At 33.3% G+C, this 14,273-nt stretch overlaps 1 long non-coding RNA gene across 1 annotated transcript; it reads left to right on the top strand.

The window, feature by feature from the left end:
* Window positions 1-9,069: 9,069 nt before the first annotated feature.
* LOC113705282 (uncharacterized) lies at window positions 9,070-10,448 on the top strand. The gene is made up of 2 exons (XR_003451846.2): window positions 9,070-9,640; window positions 10,024-10,448. It is a non-coding gene; the product is annotated as an uncharacterized lncRNA (long non-coding RNA).
* The last annotated feature ends 3,825 nt before the right edge of the window (window positions 10,449-14,273 follow it).

The raw sequence follows: 14,273 nt of genomic DNA, 5'->3' as shown, positions 1-14,273 counted from the left end.
GAAAACCTAGTTAGGGAGGAAATTTAACAAATGTGAATTTTTAAGGGACGTAAAAGTATGTTTTTAAAAGTTAGAAACGAAAAAGTTATTTTACAAAATGTAAAAGATATTTAAAATGATTTTCCCTTTTTTTTCGTTTTTGGCAGGGGAGAGTTAAAACTTAAGGAGTGGAGAAGGAGCAGGGAGATTTGAATTCATGATTTCTAATTCCTCACTCTCTTGACTTGTTGCTTTGAAATCTAAAATGATATTTTATTTAAGGTCAATTTCAAATATACAGCACCTATTCAATTCCACTTGTATGGAAGAATCCTTTCATTAACCGTATAAAATTGATTAGTTCTTTATAAATTACCTCAACTTATTATTTTACTATTTATTTCTTTAAATATTGGTTTTATCATCACAAATGATCCATTAAGATATATCGAGCCAATGCTTTCAAATCCAGACCGGAAACATTAGATGAGCTTCTTGTTTGCAACGGTGTTTTAATCAATCAGGTCAGGGATTCAACCTTTTCATCTAAATTTTGAAAATTTTGAAAAATAATATTTAAATGTAGCAAGAAAAAAATTCTTAGTGGTTAATTGATTCAATTATTCAAGGTTTATAAGCTTTAAAAAAATCAATCATTAGTCGGATATAACCATTTTTATTGTTTGGGTTTAATTTATAATTGGACAGTTATCATGACTGAATATTAATTTAGTCGATTAAATTGTTCGATTTGATTCAAATTTTAAAACACTACATATAGTCAGCCTATAGTTTGAATTTAATATAACCATGTTTTATAAGAAAGCAATCTCGTAATGGAATACACATTGTCATCTTATCAATTTTAAATTCTTAGAGTATTATATAAATTTGGTAAATTTTTTTCCCACTAGGTGCGTGATGTGCTTGCTATATATTACGTCTAAAGAAAAGTATGAGTTTTCACCTTTAAAAAGAATATATTTTTAAAAGATGAAAATAGAGGAGAGAAGAATCAATTTCAAATACTTATATAAGTTTCAAATAATTACAAAAAGCTGTACTATGGAAACTATTCTAAAACTAATAGATTTATAACATAATAAAATATTAACAAGGCTAAAGAATCTATGTAGAAATTTTCATTTAGGATGTACTCATATACAAATTAATTATGACCAGAAATAATCCAACATGATTTGACATGTAATTCATTACTAATACTATATTAGTTGTATGCATAATGTTTAAGAAGAAGCAAGTAGTAACATATTTGAAAAAAATAAAAAAAATTATTAAAAAAATACGAGTTTACAAGAAGTTAATCCTTCCATATTTTGGAATTTATGAAACTATTTTGTTTGTTACTTTGTTGTCAAAATTAGTAACATGTGTTTGTAGTCTTGCCATCACTTCATGTATGCAATTACTTTTCTTTCAAAATTTTTTGCACACAATTATACTGATAATATTTATTATTCTGTTGCCATAATATAGAAATTATAAATTTCATATCTTACACTTTTTAAGTTATTAATTTTTGTTTCATCCATGGACCGCAATCAATGGGGCATAGTTGGACAACTCCATTTTACGTTCTCAACATATCAATATCAGTACGTGGGTCCCATGCTATATGTTAGTGACGGCTGAAAGACAGCTCCAACACCTATTTGTTTTCCTTGCAGGTTAAATGTAAAAAAGCCCCAGGAACTTTTATAGTTGTTGCATAGTATACCCCAAAAGTATGTTTATAGGCACTTTGCACCTTAAAAAAACTATCGTTCACAGATTTAACAATGAAACAAAGCGCGTCTTGCAAGCTCTGTTCATTGAAGTTTCCTAACAAAATTGCCCCTCCTTCCAAACGACTATAAATGGCTATCTCCACCTATCATCACCTATCTTGCTTCTTATTTAATATCATTTTCTTCACAGTTTTTCTCCTTTTATTTCCTCTTCTTTCACAGATGCTGCATAGTCTTCTACACAGATGGAGCACAGTTCTAATAGTTGTAGCTCAAGCAATGCATATCAAGCAACAAACTTCAACTCAAGATGCAGGAGTGAAAAAATAGCACCTTTACGCACTACATGGACTATTCACAATCCAGGAAGAAAATTCTTAGGATGCTCTAATTATTCGGTAAGTCCAAACGTACTACAATTTCAGTGAACCAAAGATAATAACAACCACTTATTTTGGATTCTTTTGTAAATAGAATGCTAATGCATACGAATATTTTTAGTGGGTGGAACTTGAAGCATGCAAAAAAGGAATGGAAATTAGAGCATATTTTCATGGCCAAATGGAAGAAATGTAGGCAAGGATGAAACATCTGCAGCAACAAAATGATCAGAAGCAGTGGCCAAATATAAATGAGCTCTTAAAGAAAGAAGAAGAATCAACTCCAAAGGGAGGAAGCAACACTTTTTGATTCTAGTGGTACTTGTTGTAATGAAAGAAAAGAAAAATAAACAAGTGTATCTCCCATCATGAACACCATGTAATAGGAACCTTTTAAGTTAGTATAAAATTATGATTTATTGTAAAGTGCAGCACAGTGCTACTTTCATGTTAGAAAAAAAAAAAGCAATGTGGAAAAAGTAAACCGTATAACAGTAGAAATAATAAAGGTAGTAACTTCATAATCCACTCCATAGTTCATTAATGAAATACTATAAAGCATGTTGTATAAACCACCAGGAAGATCATCTTCCACCATATTAATACAAAGTACCAAAATATCATATTCTAGTGTTCAACCAAACAAAAAAGACCATAACTATCTAAACCCTTCAAAAGTATGTATTCATTACAAAAGAGGAATATATCCTTTCCGGGCTACATTATCATCCTAATAGTTAGATAAACCTTCATTAGGTGGTACCCAAGAGTGTTGATGGACATCTGTCCTAGTGCTAGAAAATTGACTAGAGAACAAAATATCACCAAAGCTTGTTGAATGCCTTTGAATCTAGTACAAATGAAAGCAAGATATTGGTCAAGGATATTTATATTACATTGCATGTGAATTGTATATGAACTGCAGTGGTATAGTATCTTGATTAGCATTGGTATTAGTGCTCAATTGTAAATCTCCAGTCAAGGGATTATTAGTCCACTAATTAAATAGGACATTAGTTTGTTAAAATGTAGATCTGATTAAGCAAATGTGTACTAAAATGCCACTGAAATACTTACCATTGGAACTGTCCAAGTTTCAATACTATATTGAGGCTGCATGGCCTTTTGAGCCACCTACCATTAATAAGAAAGATATTAATACAAGTTAAAAAGTTAAAATTGGCATGATAAAAATATACATAATGACTATGATAATATTAGATCACCACATTAGTTGTCTGCCATTAGACATGCCAATACTATTCTAATTTTCAAATCCAAAATGATGTGGAGAACATCTTGAAAATGCACCTCTCCTTCTTTTCCCTCGTTCCCCATCTTTAGATGATGATTCCCCTCCCCTACCATTACCTTTTCCCCTTCCATTACCACTGCCATTAGCATAATTTACTCTTTGTGTCTCCATATTAATTGTTCTCAGTCTTCCACCAACATTTCTTGGTGGGGCTATACCTCCCCTTTTATTTGTTTGAATGGTAGAATGCTGTCTAGTAGCACCTTTACCCCACAAAAGTAACCAAACCAGTAAATAAGCTAATTAAAAAAATTATTAAACATAAGGCATCATACACATCCTATCTTGGTTCCTTGTATGTCTTCTTATTGTGACTAGACTTATTACAATTGCTATAATGGGCTATAGTACCCTTTCTGAATATCATATTACCATTGACAAGCTCATATGCACATTTTCTTCGTAGCTTTCATGGTCTGTAAGGTCTTCTCCTTACTTTTGGTGGCTGAATAGGCAGTCCACCTATTTGTACCCATAGACTATCTTCTAGAATAGGAACCACCAGACCCTTATAAGCTCTACTGTAATACTCTACATTATAGTATGGATAGACACGATCTGCTAGTTCTTGATTAGGATCTATAATTGTTGCAGATACATGGACACAAGGAATGGCAGTTATATCCCACTCTCTACAAGTTATTGCATTCAGGTTAACAATTTTGTGCCCTGCCCTGCATAGGCTGTGATCTTCCATATGCCTTGATCAAATTGAATAGCTTTATATTGCACTGATTGTGCCTTTATTTTCTCCATCTTGTCATGGATTATTGGACAAAATTTTCCCTTGACCTTAGATGTGAATTCTCTCTTTTCTTGGTTTCTGCACATGATAAGCCTTTTAATTATTTCAAACATAGATAAAATTGGCTTCTCCCTTGCCTCCTTAATATATTGGTTAAAGGATATACTAATATTTTGCTCAAAAGATCACACTTTCATCTTGGATTAATGAACATGCATCTTGACCAAAGATGAGCTGGAATAGCACTTAACCAGTCATAAGCTTTTGTATTAGCAACTTGGAGTTCTCTCATTTTTATGTCCAACTATCTGGCTCATATGCCCTTGTAGCAATCTACATGATATCTCTTAGTGCCTTGTCCTTAAACTTGAGTTTGACATTGGCATATATATGCCTAATACAGAACCCGTGTTCCATCCCAACAAACAACTCATCAAATGTTTGTACTAGACCCTACAAAACAACAATACCATTGATCAGATTAGGTTTAATTATACAGCAGTAACAAACTAATATGAATATTGGAAAAAAGTAAATGGTAAGTTTAACTTTAGTATGTCAGAAATCAACACCCAATTCATGATGGCAAACAAATACGAGTAGTCAGAAGTTCTAGAAACTAATGCCAGCTTTCTTTACATTCAGATTCCACACATGCCATTACCATAGGATATATCTAATTGTTTCCATCTCTCTTAATAGCACACATTAGATGTCCCCCAAATCTTCCATTGAGATGGCAAGTATTTAAATCAATAACCGGTCTACATCCAATGGCAAATCCATTCTTTTGTGCCCTAAGCATAACAAACATTCTCTAAAATAAGGATTGACAGAGGCTAGAACAACTTCTATCATTACATAAGTTACAGAACTCGAGTTTTTTGGCATAATGGTTGTACAATAATTTATGAGTATAGAATATTGTTTCTTATGATTCCTACTTTCCATCTAGAAACTCTTAATTTGAAATTTCTTTTAATCGTGTTTCGAAATCCCTTAAGTCTGTAGCCAGGATCATCAACCAATTCCTTTTTGAAGTATTTGACCAACCATCTAGAATTTGCACTAACATGCTTAAAAGACCAAGGACACCTATGAAGGTTGCTCTTTATGCTCTTGACCTGTAATGCTTTAGTTTACCTATAATAAATTGCATATGTCCTCCAACCACATTCCTTTTTACATATTGCAATAATTTTGTTACTATTTTTTTTTTCAATTTCAGCTCAAAACCTTTGAGGAAGGAATACATCTAAATTGCCTTCCTGAACATATGTGTGGTTGTGAAAATGAGGCCCACCCTAATTCGTATCACTCAAGAAATTGTTATCTATTTTTATCATTAAAGGATTGAATGGCAGTTTTTAGTACTTTAGCATTAACAATATTTTCATGCTCAACAAACTTACCTCTTTCCTAATCGCAACAAAGGCTCTATACTCATCATTAATTAATTCAGCATCTTGTTAGTACTCTCCTAAGTTAATATTGTTGTCCATCCCACTAGTTACCTCACTAATATCATCACCAATATCACAGCCATCACTTAATGTGTCCCCATCTAAGAAAAAATCAAAATTTGAGTTATATTTAGAAGATTGCTCACTTTTAGGTGTGTATGATTCATCAAATTTTATTTCTGATTTATTTATATCGTGGTCAACCTCTGATTCAAGATTATTATTCACCCCACTAGCCCTTAAACCACGATTACCATTCCCAACTCACTTATTAGCATTCATATTGTCATTACCTACAATTCCATTATCATCTTGCTCATCCCCATTATCATTGATCTTTCTAACATGGATACGAACATGTGGTTCATCTATAAACATCCTAAACATTTCTGTGACTGTCGCTTTACTATTTAATAAGGCAAATTCACAATCTAACATTTTATAACAAACCTTTATAGGCAGTTGTAGTCCTTTTAGCATCTCTCAAATATCAAATCTAGACATAAAATCTGGGTCAATATCATTAAAATATTTTATATTCCTACCCGCATATGTTAGTCCTGGATTATGTACAAAATGAACCCCATAATGGATTTTGAATGAGAACTAGAGTTGTAAATGAACCGAATCAAACTAAATATCTCATGTTTGACCTTTGTTCGTTAAACTACTCAAACAAGGCTTGTGTTCGTTTGATAATATTCAAACTTCAAATTTGTATTCTTGTTCAGCTCGTTAAACAAAATCTGTGTTCGAGTTCAAAGTCGAGATCAGTTCGTTTAACACAAATGAGTCGTTCCTGAACAGGCTCGAGATGTTCAAATCCACTCTTTCTCTCATAAAATTGATACAATTTGCCTGTCTATAGTATTAACTATTAAAAATGACAACAATCTAAACTCCACTAATCCAGTCTTGGCATGCAGCATAAAATAAAAATATGTCATATAAATCATCCCCATAAACAACTAAATCACTAAGTCATTCCCATAAATCCCGTCATTCATTAACTACATGACAATATAACATAGAGATAATCAACAAAGTAACCGTCACGCCCCATTTTTCACGATGGAAAAAAGGATTTATAAAAGATGAGATTTTATTTAAAATAAGTGAAAAGAATATGTGAAAAGGGACCTAAAATGGGACTTTAAAAAATGCGACAGTTTGGGACCAAAAATTTAGTCAAAAGGATTTTAAGGAAAATAGGAGTCGCCACTTGATATTGAATTTGGGTGTACCAAGTCACCCCAAAAATATTTTTTGACAAAAATAAAATAAAATAAAATCCTTTTCGACAACTCCAGGTCTTTGAAAAACAAGAGAAAATGGGTTCGAGAGTCACGGTTGAAAAAAAGAAAGGCAAAGGTTCGATTAACTCAAACCTAAGGCATCCTTTTAATCTAGTGTAAGTTAGTGGCGAGATTTAGTCAAAATTTTCCTAATCTAACCCTTAATTTTATCACGTTTGGTTGTTTTCTACATGGATGCAAATCTAAATTTATAAAAATGTCGAGAGGGACAAAATATCCATTCAAGAATTTAATTGGTACCAATCGCATTAATTGCGAAGGCCAAAATAATTCCTCAAATGGGTCACGAGTATGCGAATGATGAAATTAAAAGAAAAAAAAGTTAAATTATATATATAGGTATAAGTGACCAAAGTATAGGATTGCAATATAATGGGTACGGGAAACAAAAACTCGTAACATAATTTTCTTATACAAGGATCGATGGGGTATTTAAACTAAAGAGTTATAATCACCCATATCCATGTTCAAAGAATAATTCTCCTAATATGAACAAGCAAATGAACTAACTTATTCTACAATTTCATAAATAAGATGCAATTCTAAATGATATGATTAACACAGATAGAGGATAAAGGATAATATAATAGGGAATATCATGCAAATGAGAAAAGATCCTGAAAATGAAAATATACATGAAAATGTAATGAATATCACACAAAGATGAATCTAATACATGAACAATCTAAGGGTCTAACATTGGATTAACCCATTTCTAAAAGTCCGTACTAGCATTGGACTAACAAGTAAACAGAGGGAGAAGCCACAACTAGCGTTGGACTAGTGTGATGATGTCATGCATTAATAATACATAATAAAACAAATAAGGCATAAATTAAAACAAATAAACACATAAGAGCACATAGCACGTAACACGTAAACATAATATCTAGATGCAAAAATCTTTTAAAAAGCGGATAAAACATATAACGCATAAACCACATAAACACACAACCTACCTATTACATCGGGGAGCCTATCTACAATCTAAATGGGGAAAGTATGAAATAAATCTATCTATCCTATCTATTACATTGGTCTATCTAATTACAATTTTTGTAAAAAAAAATATTACCTATCTATTACATCTTGAGGTATTTAAACACCTCTCAAATAATTAAAAAATTAACTAAACAAATATAAGAGAATTTGAATAAACATTTGAATCAAATAAATAACAAAACATATAAAAATTATATAGACACATAAGAGTACGTAATTGACATTTAAATGATAATAGGGGTACCTCCCTTTTGAAGTGGTGACTAAATGGAAGTCAAACTGCCCTATTTATACTCAAAATGAACAAAAGAATCATGACACCAATTTAATTGAAAATAATAATAATGATAAAAATACTAAATTCACATTAATATGTCAAATATAAAGAAACTTAAGAACATCTAAAAATTACAAGTTAAATATATTCAAAAGTAACACAATTAGCTATTAAAAAAATCAAAATAAAAAGAGTCAAAATTCACTAGGAACTAAATTGCAAAAAATTGAAAAACTTTTGAGGTTAAAAATATAATTTTCCAAAGTTTAGGGATCAAAATTAAATAAAAGATAAAGTTCAGGGGCCAAAGTGCAACTAATTTAAGAGCCTAAGTGAAAGAAATTTAAAATATTCTGGGCCACGGTAAAACTACTCCAAGATCAGGAGCTAAAGTGAAAATTTTAGTTTTTGATTTGGGCAAGAAAAAAAGGACATTAGGCCGGATACTACCTAAGCCCAACCGAAACCCAAAAGAAAAAAGTGGTCCAACCCATCCTTTTATCACTCAAGCTCGACCAAAAAAGCATGCACGCTGACCTCCTAACTCAAACCGAAACCCAAAAGAAACAAACCAAAATCCATCCCCAAAACCCAACAACAAATAACCATAAGCCGACTAGGAAAAAAAACATTTAAGCGTTTGGTATCCCATAGAATTGGGGTTTAGAATTGGAATTGGAACCCCAATTCTAATTCTTGTGTTTGGACGCTGCATTTTCCATAGAATCAGCATTGAATTCTAATTCCAAGAGGTTCCAATTCCACAATCTTAATTCTTTGCCGGACCAAAAGAATTCTAATTCCAATTCCACAGCTGAATTCCTAATCGGGTCGACACGCGGGTCTTCTTCTAGTAAAAACTAAAAAATGGGTCAACAATAAAACGGATGGAAAAAACGCAAACCTCTCTCCTTCCCTTTCAATTATCGATGGCCATATCAGAAGCTCTGATGGAGCATTCTTCGTCGCTGCCGCCGCCTCCTCCTCCAATTACGCTGAGATAGAGGCACTTTTGCTGCCGCTTCCACCCCTCCATGCCCCACTCCCTGCCTTTTGCACAACTCAAGTTGAAATTTTGGGGTTCCAATTAGTTTCTATTAGTCTTTTCCTTCCCCTCTTTGTGTTGACTTGTGCCTCCACCTCCGCTGGCCTGGTGTTGCCCACCTTTGTCGTCACCGCACATTCTCTCATCCTTCCTCTCCTGGATCGCTAATTCCTCTCTCCCTACTATTCCAGATTTTCCAGATAGATTTAGAGCTTACGAAGGTAACATCAAAATTTAATTTTGTCTGTTTTCCGGAGTTCCCTCAGCTATTACGGATAGATGATCACTCTGCATCGTGGCTACTCATAGCCCTTTTGACAAATCCACATCAACTGAAGACTCACCGCAGCTGCACAGCTAGTTCTGATCGGTAAATGGGCTCACTTTTTCTATCATTTACATTATACTGTTATGGGCCAAGTAATGGGCAAAATAATCCGTCTTTCATGTCTTACTTAATGTCACTTCCTGTTTGTTTAAATGCTTCAGTGAAGAGCGACCCCCTGTTCTTCACTGTGTTTTGGAATTATGACATATTTCGAACTCTTACTTGATCTGGGTTGTTTTTATTCTTCACAATCTGCCAAAATATTGCCTCTGCTTCTGGCGTTTAAACATCTCCTATCCTAGTAATTCCTCAGCCTATCATGGTTAATTACAGGTTAGTGCCATCTTCTCGCTATTGATGGGACCATTAGCTTACACCAATATATAACTATGTCCGGACTTTTCTGTTTCTTTCTTTTGTTGCAGTGTGCTGGAAAATCCTTACCAGTAGAAACACCAACATATATGAGCTCTGAAGCTACAGAAGACTCCAATGCATACGAGGCTTCTGATCATGGGAACTTGGAATTTCATGAAGATTTATGATGTAGGTTAATGCAAAACCATACAACATATTTGGCCGTCTGGAAGTGGCAATGTTCGTCAGTTGTAGATGCAAGCACATTGTTTTCCATTCTTGTTTGTACAGAAATCAAATTAGTGTAATATGTTCCAGGTTTTAATTTTGGGGTAATTTCATATGGAGGATGCCATCCTGCATAGCAAGAAAAACAGAGGAATGATTTGTATTTACCCTGTAGACTGGGTTTAAATAGTATGGATTGCATGTTTTAGTTGTATCTGATAACAGAAAAACATCAATAATATTTGAGATCTAATTATTATGTTAAGTGCTTATGGATTTTAATTAGGTTGTACAGTTAACCTTGACCCTATGTGTCAGAACAAGAAGGTGTATGTATGTTTTTGGAAATGTTCACCAAAGAAATTGATATGAGAGTGGGAAAAAAATAAATTATTAAAGGCACAAATTGGTTCTTTCTTTTAAATCTTTAGTAAAAATTAGCTAAATGTAAGAAAAAAAGAAATTATTATATAAAAAAGAAAAAAAAAGAAAAATTTTATGTAAGCAAATGTTTCATGAAAACAATTCTAATTCCTAATGAATTCTTCTCTCATACAAACAAAGAATTTGGAATTTCAAATAAATTCCGTATCAATTCTATGCATTTCCCAAACGAAAGAATTGAAATGACTTGGAATTTCAATTCATAGAATTCCAATTCTATAGAATTTCAATTCTAATTCAATTCTAATTCTGTAGAACCAAACGTACCCTTAGTCCAATCCTTTTTCTTTTCTCTTCTTTTTCTTTTCTTTCCTTTCTTCTTCCTCCCCTTCCGTTTCTTCTTCTTCTTGCCTAGCAACCTGAAGCTCCTCGTAGCTAGTGGCCATGGCGGCATCTGGCGGTGTCACTGCTGGACCGCCGCCAGCAAATTTTTCGATCATCAAATTTTCTCAAAATACACCACCTCACTCAATTTTTCGCGTAGATTCCATTTTTGAGTTTATTTTTTTACAAAAAATGAACCGAAAGTGGCGAAAATAGCAAAAGACAGCCCAATTTTTATTATTTTCAAATCACCATATCTTTTACAAAAAAAAAATAAAAATTATACTACAACACTCCTTATAACTTCTACATTACAACTATAATCTTATTTTTGACAAGAAAACAACAACAAAAGTCTAAATTAAGGCAAAACAGCCCCTAATTTTGAAAAAATTCATTCCTTGCTTTTGAGGTTAAAACTCAAATTGTGGACAATCAAACATATTTTTCAGGCCCTGTACTAGCTATGGGTCATCCATTTTAACAAAACTATGCATACAAATTCACTAATTTTGATTCTTTTTCATTTTGACATTTTTTTCAAACAGTTAATATGCATGTACAAAAACCTCTCTTCCTTAATCTAGCTCAAGCCATTTCCCAACAACATAATGATAACAAAACTAGCAAGAGAAAAAAACAAACTAACGTCTAGACATGCTTATAGTACGGGACATAAAGAACTTGAGTGACCAAGGAAAATTTCAGCACCAACTTTGAATTTAAGGCAAGGAACAGTAAGGAAAAAGCAAAAATGAGAGCCTTACCTTGTCTTGCAGTGGAGAAATTACACAGCGGTAGCAGCAATGGCGATTGTTGATGATGATAACCTCCCCTACTTGTTTTCTTAACCCTTCCTTTCTGTTTTCTTTTCTTTTCTCCTTGTACCCGAGAAAGAGGAATTGGGGGTTGTTGTTGGTGTTGAGAGTTTATGTGAAATTGGGAGGGGGAGAGCAGAGAGTGATTTGGGGCTTTTTCTTAGTTGTTTGATGGTGTGTTTGTCTCTTATGTGTGTTTTTGAGAGAGGATGTTGTGAGTTGAGAGCAAGAAAACCAAATGGCCGAGAGAGTCTTCTGGAGTGGAGTCCTCTTTTCCTAGTTCTCTGATGGTGTGTCTTCTATTAGGAGAAATAAGAAAAAATCCAAACAGTCAATTGAGGGAAGAGTTGGAGTGTTAGGTTGGTCCAAATGATAGTTTTTTACCAAAGACAAGAAAGAACCATGGGATAAAAATGATGAAATTTTCAACTGAAAAGAAAAGTCAAAAAAATTGAGTGTAGGAATGGGTTAATAATGATTTTGGTAGGGAAGATGATTAAAATGTGTAAGTTTAGTCATGATTTGATTTTGATTTTTTGCTTTTGATTTTGATTGAATTTTTTCATAATTTTCTTTTCTTAAAATAAACCTACAAAAAATAAGAAAAAATATACATTAAAATGAAAGAAAATAAATGACTCATCACATAAAAATTTGACAAAAATTTGGTAAAAATTTAGTGTCTACAACTTGCCACTCTTTGTCTAAAGTTTCGAAAAAACTCAAGACAAAGACGTAGACACCAAAATGCTTACCTGTTTGTTCTAACTGCACCTGAGCTAAAACAACAAGCCAACATTTGGTTATAATTATTGGGCAAAAATGATGCAATAATGTTGCAAAAGACGTGACCAGACTCGTATAGAGTTGCCTACGTATCCCATCATGAAAATTAGGTCAAACGTAGTTCGAATACAAGTGAACCACAATGAAACAAGGACATTGACCATGTGTGATCTTTGCAAAATCGAAGAAATCTGAGCTCTCAAAACTTCTAAACATGAAATACAAAATGAATGATAAAACACAATTATTAATCAAAATAGTCAAGAAAGGTGGGTTGTCATGATTTAGAACAAGATGCGCGGAGAGAGACAGTTACGCTCCAAGAAGGGAGGCAAAAGGGTGTGCGGTGGACGCTGAGACTCGCCAACAGGAAATTAAATTTGATTGTTAGGAAATAACATATTGGTAGGATAAGACCCGAACCTAATGCAAACAAAAACGATCGGTGGGATAAAATTGAAACCCGCCATGGTTGGTAGGATACAATCTAATTCAAATAAAATAAACGGTTAGTGGGATAAAGCTCGAACCTGTCGAGATTGGTGGGATACAACCCGAGCCCAATAAAATAAAACAGTCAGTTGGATAAAATCTGAACCCGCCGAAATTGGTGGGATACAACCCGAGTCCAATAAAATAAAACAGTCAGTGGGATAAAATCCGAGTCTGCCGAGATTGATAGGATACAACCCGATCCCAATTAAATGCAAATTAGTGGAAAAAACCTCGACAACTTTGTTATCCTGTAATTAGGATCGGATAGGGTAAGAAAAAGAGGTTAAGGCTTGAAAGTAGATTATATGATGGGTTTGCAATCATTTGAGATAGCATTCTTTAGAAAAACTTGCTCCGATCTAGGGTTGGAAAGAGATAAAATTTTGCCCCAATTTAATTCTATCCGAACTTCTCTATTTTCTTTTCTTTTTCTTTTTCCTCTTTTTTTCTTTTTATTCTTCTTTCTTTTCTCTTTTTCTCAAAAAGGCAAAATTGCCCCAGTATATGGTTAGTGATCCTAAGGGACTGCCATGCGAAAAAGTAAGGTGGTTCTAAAAAGTCAAGAAGGAAAAAATTAAGAATAGGATGTCGAAATGGAAAATGAGAGAAATTATGCTTTAAATCCGTCTCTAGCAGTAATTTTAAAGAAAAATTTCTATAATCAAATGAAAAATTTTTGCATATGTCTGCATTGATTTGTTGGGGAAAAAGTTATCCGTCCATTTTCATAAGAATAAGCACTCCTCTAGATAGCATTTCCTTAACAATGAATGGTCCTTGTCAATTGGGAGCAAACTTTTCTTTAGCCTCCTCTTGCATTGAAAGAATTCGTTTTAAGACTTTATCTCTGACTTCAAACAAACAAGGTTTAACTTTTTTGTTGTAAGCACGAGTTATTTTTTTCTGATAACATTGTCCATGACAGACAACATTCAACCTCTTTTCATCAATTAGAGACAACTGCTCATAGCGTTCCCTGATCCATTCAGTTTCTTCTATCTGAGTTTCCATTAAAATACGTAAGGAAGGAATTTCAACATTTGCAGGCAATACTGCTTCCATTCCATACATAAGAGAGTAAGGAGTTGCTCCGGTAAAAGTCCTGATAGTAGTTCTGTACGCCATCAATAAGTAAGGCAGCTTCTTATGCCAATCCTGATATGCCTCAGTCATCTTACAAATGATCTTCTTTAAATTCTTATTTGCGGCTTCGACGGCTCTAT

This window comes from Coffea arabica, chromosome 8c (genome assembly GCF_036785885.1).
Source record: "Coffea arabica cultivar ET-39 chromosome 8c, Coffea Arabica ET-39 HiFi, whole genome shotgun sequence".
Classification (NCBI taxonomy): Eukaryota; Viridiplantae; Streptophyta; class Magnoliopsida; order Gentianales; family Rubiaceae; genus Coffea; species Coffea arabica.
Note: the sequence above shows the minus strand (reverse complement) of the source record. Positions and strands in the feature narration are given on the sequence as shown.